Here is a 10,602-nt window from a genome sequence, read left to right on the forward strand (position 1 = left end):
AATATTATACAAAAATGTTTTGCACAATATGCATTTAACAAAATGATATATATGAAACATAAAATATGTATATGAATGTATATTTGTTTCTTATCTATAAAGCTAAGCCAAATCAAAATAATAAATATGAAATATGTAATTTCATATTTATATAAACTTAAAAACCAAAACACGTATGCATATAGATAACTATATATATATATATATAGAAACCAACAACTAAAATGTGTGTATATATATATATATATACATAGAAACCAATAAAATGTGTGTGTATATGATATTGAGCTTAGAGTATTAAACACACATAATATAAACTCCTAAACTAGATTACCCAAGCTATAGGTCTTCAATAAGCTCGACTTGGTACACTTGTGGATGGAGCTTGAACTTGGATCTTCAACTTGAATTGTAAGGTTTCATACCATAATTCCGCCAACCTCCTTGGATATGATCATTGAAGCTCAATTCCATCCATCCTCCAACGGATATGATCGTGAAAGCTCTAGTCCATCCATCCACCATCTGATTGTTTGTCTATAATAAATAGGAAAACACAAACACTAGACAAACAATATTAGTAGTAAATTGTTTGTTAAAACATCATCAAAACAAAAGGGCTAACAAACAAGTGTCTTGGAATGCGGTTATTGATGCGTATTCGTCTGCGGGAGAGTATGAGGCTGCCCTCGACCTCTTTAGGTCGGCGGTGATGGAGGGAATGGAGCCTAATGAGTACGCCATGCAGAGCTTGACTGGAGAGGAGGAGGAGGACGTCGACAATGAGGAGGACGAGGGGGAGGGGGAGGGAATGAATTTGGGGGAGAGGGAGAGGATGATTTTTTTTGATAGTTTTGGGCACAAATTTAATAATTTTGGGAGGTAAGGGGGTTAAAACAAATTTTCTTGTCGTAATTTTGTGAAAAGGGTCTTATTGACAAGAAGGACGAGAATTAATGTCTTCTTATCAGTGAAGTTTTTAAAAATACCAAACTGACAAAAGTATTCGTATAAATATACCAATTTGGTATTTTAGCCCTTTAAAATTCCTCGACTTATTTGTTATCACCGAGCCCCTTTGAATTGCTTTCTTTGTAAGGATGAATGACGGGGAAGATTTAGGCGCTAATAAGTAAGTTATGCGGTGTCAAATGTACATAAAGAGGGAGTTATCTACAAATTACACAAAAAGGACAAAAAAAGGAGCATATATATATAAAATCGATTTTTCTATAGAGTGCCCATGTGTGCTTTATAAGAGAGGAGAAAGATAGCGAGAAATGAATTATGCACAGAAATTAATGCAAATCAGGAGGGGCCCATGAGCTATTCATTTCTCTCTACCTCTCTCCTCTCTCATAGAGTGTCCATGGGCACTCTATAGAAAAACCCATATAAAATAAACCTCATTTAGTTAATAAGTTCCTATGTTACCCCCTCTTCAACCCTCAAAATCACAAATCTGCCCCTCCCATCCTCATCACATTTCTCCACTTTCATAATACAAACAGCCCCTCGCTCTCCCTCAAAGACTCCCCAAAAAGCCCACAATGTCCAACCCCCCAATCTCAACCCAAACTCCCCCCTCCTCCTCCTCCTCCCCCTCCCCCCTCAACCCCGACTACCGCAAAGGCAACGGACTCCTCCAAGAAAACCCTAACCCTAATCACCGCAAGCGCCTCGACGACGCCCGCCGCTCCGAACCAAACGGGCCCACTATCATCGCCGCGACCGGCCGATCGCCGAGCTCCGGTGAAGTGGATCGAGAACTACTGCTGCGGCCACGCTGCCGCAGCCAGAACCAATGCAACGACAAGTGGGACAACCTCCTGCGAGACTTCAAGAAAGTGACCCACCACGAGTCCGAACCCGATAAGCCCAAGTCGTACTGGGAAATGGAGCGGGTCGAGAGGAAGGAGAAGGGCCTGCCTTCGAATTTTGGGGTCGAGGTTTTCGAGGCGCTCAGAGATGTGGTCGGCAGGAGGAAGGAGTGTAGGTTGATGAGCAGGAGGGTGTTTGTTCCTGTGAGTCTGAGCCATCAGCAGCAGCAGTGGAGGTGGCAGGCCGATGAACCCGCCGCGGCGTGGAGGTTCCGGCGGCGGAGCCGACGGTGAGCAGCGCGCTACAGTGCTCTCCCGTCCTCGTGGTATGCGTATTCAATGCCGTTGCACAGTTTCCCTGTTTGGATTTCTGTTTTCAGGATGTTTTGCGCAATTTATGTGTTGAATTACATAAAATTGTTCTTTCTTTGTTCATAGCATGTTTGTTCGAGAAAGTCATTCATATAATTAGTTCATGAATATAAAATGTGACATGTTTTTTTAAATGAAATCTCCCCTCGATTTCCAACGACTTTTTCTTCTGCAGATATATACTCTTGGATTTATTTACTTAAGCTCTCATTCTCCTCTATTATAGTTCGTTCTAAACAAAGCACTTACCGCTCAGAATTTGGATCCTTGTAGCATTGCATCCTTATCAATTCCACTCATTTCTAATTTATATTAAACAAGAATAATCATAATTTTTTTATTAACTAATCAAGGACTATAAGAAAGAGAGAGCATCTGAATTGTTTTAATTTTCTCTCGTTATAAACCCTTGTTCGATAATTGAAGATCGGTTTCAAATCAAATTTATCTACATATACAGTTAATACAAATGTTTTTCTTAAACTTATCCACAAATATTTTTTTTTCAATTCAGCACCAGACACGTCGGAGACGTCGGATTCGGGTCAAGCAGCTGACACGGCTGAACCGGACCCGAAACGCCAAAAGGTTCGAGACACGGGTTCAAGCTTAATTGAAGGTGCCTCAATGATCGCCCGAACCCTATTGTCTTGCGAAGAGAAACAGGAGAAACGCCACCGCGACCTAATCCAGTTACATGAACGAAGGCTGAGGCTCGAATCGGACCGAATCGAATTGAACCGGCAAGGATTCGCCGGTTTAATCTCCGCCGTCAGTTCTCTGTCTAGTGCTATCCATGCAGTCTCTCGCCGAGATTACCAAAATAACGGTGATGCAAGTTGAAGTCACGGCGCTATATTTTTTCGTAGTCAGGTAAAGAAATGGTTTTGTTTATTTTTTGTTAAATTCCATTTCTCATTTTTAAATGTACATAAAGACTGAATCGACCTTAGGATTTTGGGCACGATTGACTTTGCTTTATTCATTTATTTCATGATCATGTTCATGCCAAATGACTGTGGTGTATGAATATGAAATACACATCATATGATTAAAACTAGCGGGCTTAATCGGCATCCAAGCAAGCAAATCATGGAGAAGAAAAAAAATTGATTATGGTTCTGCACATCATATTACTATATGAGCAAATGCATTTAAAAATTAAAATTAGTCATCAACTCAAAAAAAAATTCTTATAAAATGCACATATATCTTTATAGTGTCTGACTTATTACGTACATACGTAGATAAATTTCTGAAACCTTATTCATATGTGACTGCAAAATTGATTTTATTGCTCTTGTCATATATATGTAGTGATTTTATAATCTATATCCATATAGGTAGGACAAACAATAAAATATTAAAAAATAAATTTCCTTGCGACATATATATTAGAGCAACCGCTGGGTGTATATTGAAATGGTTTCAGTGTCGGGTATAAATACATCTCACGCGTCTTCAATCATGAGGAGATCTTGTAGCCTGTACTGTAGCAGATAAATTGTATCTCTTGCCTTTTGTCCTTGGAACTTGGAAGAGATAATCAATAATTAAAAAATGCAATGGTTAAGGATCATTTATTGCATTGGAATTAATTATTTTTAGATTTTCACTTTTCTTTTTAGTTAAGGGTTAATTAGTTGTCCTACTTTTCTCATAGTTAATGCTCTTGTGACACTTTTAAATACCAAACGTAACATTGAGTATAAAATTTTAGTTGCAGAATTCTTGAGAAAATACGCACACAACGATAGTCTTTAAGTGTAGAAACGGCAACGAAGATGACGAAGTTTAGAAAAAAACGAAACAGACAGGCACTTAGGTGCTGCCCGGTCGACTGCGGTAACATGTGCGGTCGACCGGAAACGTGCACGAGTACAAGATAGTATCTGGATCTTTGGCTGGTTGACCGCGAAGACTTTGACGGTCGACCGTGGACCTTGTAATGGATTTTTTTAGTTTCTATCGTTCCGTCCGGTCGACTGCGATGGTTTCGACGGTCGACTGCAATGGTTTCGACGGTCGATCGCTAATTGGGTTTGGGCCTGGGCTTCGTTTTCTGTTCTGATTGGGTTTGTGTTTTAATATATATATTGAAACACGTTTTTAGGGTAAAATAAGGTTGAAAATAGGTTATTTGGTACACAGAAAAGAGAGTTTTCTGAGCAATTTGTTTGGGGTTTGTGTGTGAGATTTGAGAGCTTTGTTTGAGAAATTTTGAGTGATTTTGTAATCTCTATTTATATTGTCTTCTCTATTAGTGAAAACTCATCCTCTTCTTGCCCCGTGGATGTAGGCAACTTGCCGAACCACGTAAAATTCGTTATTTGTGTTCTTGCTGTTAATTTTGTGTTTGTGTGACATTTTCTCTCAGCGATTTCGTGTTTCCTCGGATCCCAAAAAGAGGCTTAAGAGCCCAACATTAAGCTCTGAAGTCAAATAAGTCTTTGATATCAAGCAAACAAATAAACAATATTAATAATGGCTGTAAAGTTAAGTAACGTTCCTTATTCATTTCTCAATTATCTAATGGTTTCAAATCATTTAACTATTTGTCACTAATTAAGCTCTCTTTGTTTTTTTTTTTTTTGTATATTCTACACCAATGGGAATAGAAGTATAAAAGAAAATAAAAGGGATTAGCTATTTTTGCTTAATTAACCGGGTCTGATGTAGTGACTTATAGAAGTGAAGAAGGTATGTAAAGAGATTTCATTTTATGGCTTACTTCTCTTAAGATCCGTTGCCATAAACAAAAAAAGTGTTAATTAATTAATTGGCTTCATTAATCTCCCAAAGCACATGCTATTAGATATTTTCTAACGTTGTACTTTTTTTTAGGAAAACCTAGATTTATACCTTCATACCTTTATTAATGCTTTTTTACATTCACCTGTTGAGTAAGATGATGGGTTCATTTGCCAGATAAAAATGACCTTCATATTTTTCTTCTAATTTAATTCAATCAAACATCCGAACTCCTAAATATGGATAATATTTCATCTCTACAATATCTATCATACTAGTTTGATCTGTTATTAAAATACTGTTCGTAGGAGGAGCCTACCTTGATCACAACATTAATATAAAAAAAGTTCTGGTCAACCGCTAGTCAAAAAGCGTAGTAGATTAGATTACAATTTTCTCCTCGAGGATGGTGGGAACTACATAAACACCTCCAAATCTCTGCATGAATTTATTGTCCATTTATCCAGTTTGTCATCGATTTTGTCATTTTCTAAGGTGGTAGGGGTAATATTTGTAATTTTAAGAAAGGGGCATTGATTGGAGATTGTGGGTTTGTTTTGTTTGGTAGTGGGCGTGTTTAATTTGCTATCAGCGGAGAGAAAAGGATCTGACATCTTTCTGCAGCTTTAGTCAAACCCCTGGTCAATTCCTTTTGACTGATATTTTTTCAGATGCCTCCCACTAAAAGGCTCTTTATTATATATATATACTTAATATCGAAAAGGGTTTTTTTGATATTAGTCATTTAAATCACTACTATTTTCTATTAGTCCACAAATCTGCATATTTTGATTTTAGTCCCCCAAATCATTTAAGTGTGTTGATATTAGTCCATGTGGTTAGTTACGGTTATAAATGAAGGTACCGTTTGGCAAAGGGTTAAGTGAGGGGTTAAAGAGACTTAACCCCTTCTTAACCTCTCTTTAACCCCTTCTTAACCTGCTAAACACAACAAATCTATATGGTCCCGTTTGGCAAAGGGTTAATGAAGAGGGGTTAAAGAGAAGTATTAATGTACTTAGCCCATTTGATAATCCGAATGACTAAATTATTAACCCGGTAAACAAGTTTTATTTTAGCCCTTATGATCAGTTTTAGTGTTTGGGAATAACAATGATTTTGATTATTTTCTTTATAATTAGAAGGGTTAACTCTTATTCCATCTAAATATGAGTATTAGTAAACCCCTCATTTTGAGGGGTTAACTCATTTTAACCCCTCTAGAGGGGTTAACTTAACCCTTCTATATTTTTTATGTTTGGCAAATTATGGAGGGTTAACTCACTTTAAAGAAAGAATCAATTCTTTTGTTCCATCCTCGCGGCGCCTGGTTCAGCCCGTACAATGTTCTTTTCAACTTGTATATTTTATGCTCTCATCCTTTCTTCACAAATCCAGGTGGTTGCTTCACGAAAACTTCTTTTTCCTGCAGCCCATTAAGAAAAGCTGACTTCATGTCCATTTAATGAATATCTCAATGCTTCTGCGCAGCTAAGGTAATTATTACTCTAACGTTTTTAATTCTAGCATCAAAGTAAAATACCTCTTGGTAATCATAACCAGGCCTTTGCTCATAACCTTTCGCCACCAACCTTGCTTTATGCCGCTCAACCTCGTTGTTCGCTTTAATCTTTATTTTGAAAACCCACTTCACATCGATTGCTTTATGTCCTTGTGGGATATTAGTAAGCTCCCACGTATCATTCTTCTCAATCGCCTTTATCTTTTTTCTCATTGCATTTATCCACTTAGGATCTTGAATAGCCTCTTCACACATGACTGGCTCACAATTTGCAAACATTGCAAAGTGCACTATATCTCCATTTGCATCAACATCATCATCTGGAGTTACTTCATAATCTCTCAAGAGAACTGATGGTTTGTGATTTCTTCTTAGTCTTTCAACTTCTAATGAAACTTGTGGGGTTGAAGCTTCAGGAGCATTAGCCGGTGGTGCTTATTCAATTGCAACAGAGACACCGTCTTTAAGAATATCAAGGAGAGTACGCCATGAATCATTTTGTACTTCTAGATCCCAATTCCAAGCTTCTTCTTTAGCGAACATAACATCTCTGGTTACAATCATGTTCTTTGTGGTAGGATTGTAGAGTTTGTAGCCTCCGGACTTGTAGCCAATAAAAACGGTCTTCTCCCCTTTGCCATTAGGTTTCTTTCTTCTTTTTGCTAGAATATGAGCATAACCAATAGAGCCAAACACTTTGAGATGTCTTACACTTGACTTATAACGAGTCCACACCTCTTCAAGAGTAAGATTATCAACGCGCTTTGTTGGTAACCTGTTCAACAAGTATATAGTGCATGAGACAGCTTCACCCCACAAATAATTGGGCATACCTTGGGCCTTTAGCATGCTTCTCTCCATGTCAAGTATCCTCCGATTTTTCCGTTCAGGCCGGGAAAAGTGACATCACGCTTTATTCCTTCTTCTGCACAATACTTATTGTATTCACTAGAAGTATATTCACATCTTCCATCTGTTCATAGCACCTTGATAAAGTAATCACTTTTCTTCTCAACTAGCGCTTTAAAGCTCTTAAAATAATCAAAGACTTCAAATTTTTGCTGCAAAAGGTATATTCATATTTTCCTTGTAAAATCATCAATAAAAGTAAGGAAGTATCAATTATTATCATTGGATATAGTGTTCATAGGACCACACACATCTAAATGAACGAGCTCAAGATGCTTCTTTGAACACCGAGTATTTTCAATACCAAAGGATGATCTATGTTGCTTTTTAAGAATACAACTTTCACACAACTGCTCGGGATGATCTACGTTGGGCAAGTCTCTCACCAAATTTCTTTGAACAAGCAACTTCAGATTGTAAAAATTCAGATGTCCAAACTGAAGATGCCATAACCAAGACCCATCTCTCATAATAGCATTGAAGCAATGATAAACATCGTTCTGGATGTCAACTCAAAACATGTGATTTTTTATCATAGGGGGATTTAATGATAAATACACCTATTTTAATAAAGATTAGGAGTTGATTACCAGAGAAACGCAGATCATATTCATTTTTAAGAAGTTAGCCTATACTGAGTAAATTGTTCTTCATATTCGGCACATAGAATACATCGGAAATAAACTTGTGGTCTCCGTTATTTAGCTTGATGAGAACTCGCCCTTTTTCCATCACTGGTATAGCGTTGTCATCGGCAAACTTGACTTTGAACCACATCGACTCATCCAGGTCCACGAACAACTTCTTCTTTCCCCACGTCATTAGAACATCCAGTGTTAAGAAACCATGTATTGTAGTTTGATTCTTCACCGGCTGTCATGACCATCAATAAAGTGTGGTTGTCTTTATTACCTCTTTCTTATACAAATCGAACTTCTTATTCGGGTTAGGAATTATTGTGGTACTTACACTCCTTTGCATAGTGACCATATCTGTGACATATATAACATTCACCGTTTGACTTACTAAAATTTCCTCTACCACGTCCAAAGCCTCAACCTTGACCTTGACCTCGACCTTGATAATTTGAATTTGATTAATAATTGTTTCTCTAATTGCCGTCATCTCTTTAATTGTTGTTATAAATACCACGTCTTTGACTATTATAGTATATGCGTCCTCGGTTGTTGTAGTTCTCGTATCCTCGTCCTCTGCTATGGGAATTTCCTCCTCGCTGATCTCTTTCATACTGCGCTTCTTTGTTATTTTTTATAAAAGCTTGACTTTGAAAAGCTTTCTCAAGGGGCTTCTTGGTTGACCTCTCGTTCATGCGTTGCTCGTGAACTTGTAAGGTACCCATTAACTTATCAACTGTCATCTTGGACAAATCCTTCGATTCTTCAATTGCCACCACGATATGATCAAATTTTGCTATAAGAGATCGCAATATCTTCTCCACAATTGCTAAATTTGTAACCTTCTCACCGTTTATTTTTATCTGATTTGTCAAAGCAAGACTCGAGTCATGTAATCTGTAACACTTTCAGTAGGTTCCATTTGTAAAATTTCAAATTGACGCTTCAATGCTTGAAGCCTAACTTTTTTCACCTTCTCAACTCCATGGTATGATGCCTCCAAAATATCACACGCTTACTTTGCTGTAGTTGCTCCGTCGATCTTCTCAAAAACTGAATTATTCACTTCTTGATGGATATAGAATAAAGCATTTCAATCCTTTTTCTTGCTCACCGTAGGCTTTTTTCTCGACTTCATTTGCGCTATTTGCAAGATCGGCAACTTCATTCTCTACGATACCCAATATATCTTCATATTCAAACAACACATTTATTTGCACTCACCACCAATGATAATTCTCCCTTTCTAATATAGGAATAGAAGGCGACGTTATCCTGTTTATATTGTTAATGGCTCTGATACCACTATTGGAGAAATCAACGACAAATCAAATAGAAGTATAATATATATGAGGAGAGATTTAGTGGGAGAAGCAAATAAAAAAAATTCTTTTTTAACTCTATGTTACTATAGCCAATGTACTCGGATTTTTTGATATATGTTTTTTTTCTCTTTTTTATCTTAGGTAGAAGGATACATGAATACTTATTTAAAGGCTTTACAAAGTGTTTCATAATAGAATTCTAGTATGACTATAATTCCTAGAGACAACTAACTCAAATCCTTTTAGAATTAGGATTAACTTCAACATAAAGAAGATACACAAAAATGGGGTTGGACTCTAGAATCATATAAACCCTAAAACCTAAGATTCTTACAGCACATAATAAAAAATTGATTAGAACGCGAGACTATTATTTTTTGATTAACGGAGTGTATTTTTGGTGGATCTTCATCTTCGACCTTTTGTGGATCCCCATCTTCAATCTTTAGCAGTTGAAGGATTTAGGACATATAGAGACTATTTATGCAAGATTAGAACTGGGCTCCGGAAAAACCCTTTATGCAGGGAACGATAACCGAGAGAGGGAGAAGGGGAGAGAGAGGGAGAGGGCATGAGAACGTTTTAGGGCTATTGATTGAGTGTGAGTATTTTCATAATTTCCAGCCTATGGTTAGTCTTAACTTGTGAAGACGTGGGAGCCACCCACGTGAGCAGGACGCTTGCACGCGTGAACGCGGAAGTGAATGGACGTGGGGACCCACGTCACGTGAATAATTCTCCACGAGAGAATTATGATCAGCGGGTAAAGAGGCCCACCCGACTGGAACAATATAAATACCCTAAAGTTCCTAGTTTTTTGCGAAGCGAAGGCAGAGAGGAAAATAAAGAATTACGGCGACTGTTTTGTGTGCAAAAGGAGTTTTGTGCAGGAGAAAAGTTGGTTGATTCCTTTCTCTTTTGGTAGCATGCAGGCAGAGAAGAGCAACACAACATATTGTTTTTAGGCTACGTGTAACAGAGAAAATTGCAGAGAATGTGGTTGTTCCGTTGAGAGAGTATTTATGTGAGGAATCTGAGAGTTTATGAGAGGGTTTAGGTTATGAGATTGTAAACCCTAGTTGTATCTCTCCCTCTAATAGTATATCTCCCCCCTCCTTGCCCCGTGGACATAGGCAATTTGCCGAACCACTTAAAATTTGTGTTCTTGTCGTGATTTGTATAACTTGTAGATTCCCTCGATAAGTCAGTCCTAGAACTGATGAGAGGAAGAACTGATATCACACTTTGTTGAGTTATTTTACTTTCGG

At 37.6% G+C, this 10,602-nt stretch overlaps 1 pseudogene; it reads left to right on the forward strand.

Moving 5' to 3' along the window:
• Positions 1,370 to 4,410, forward strand: LOC109838211 (annotated as a pseudogene).

This window comes from Asparagus officinalis, chromosome 4, assembly GCF_001876935.1.
Source record: "Asparagus officinalis chromosome 4, Aspof.V1, whole genome shotgun sequence".
In the NCBI taxonomy this organism is placed as follows: Eukaryota; Viridiplantae; Streptophyta; class Magnoliopsida; order Asparagales; family Asparagaceae; genus Asparagus; species Asparagus officinalis.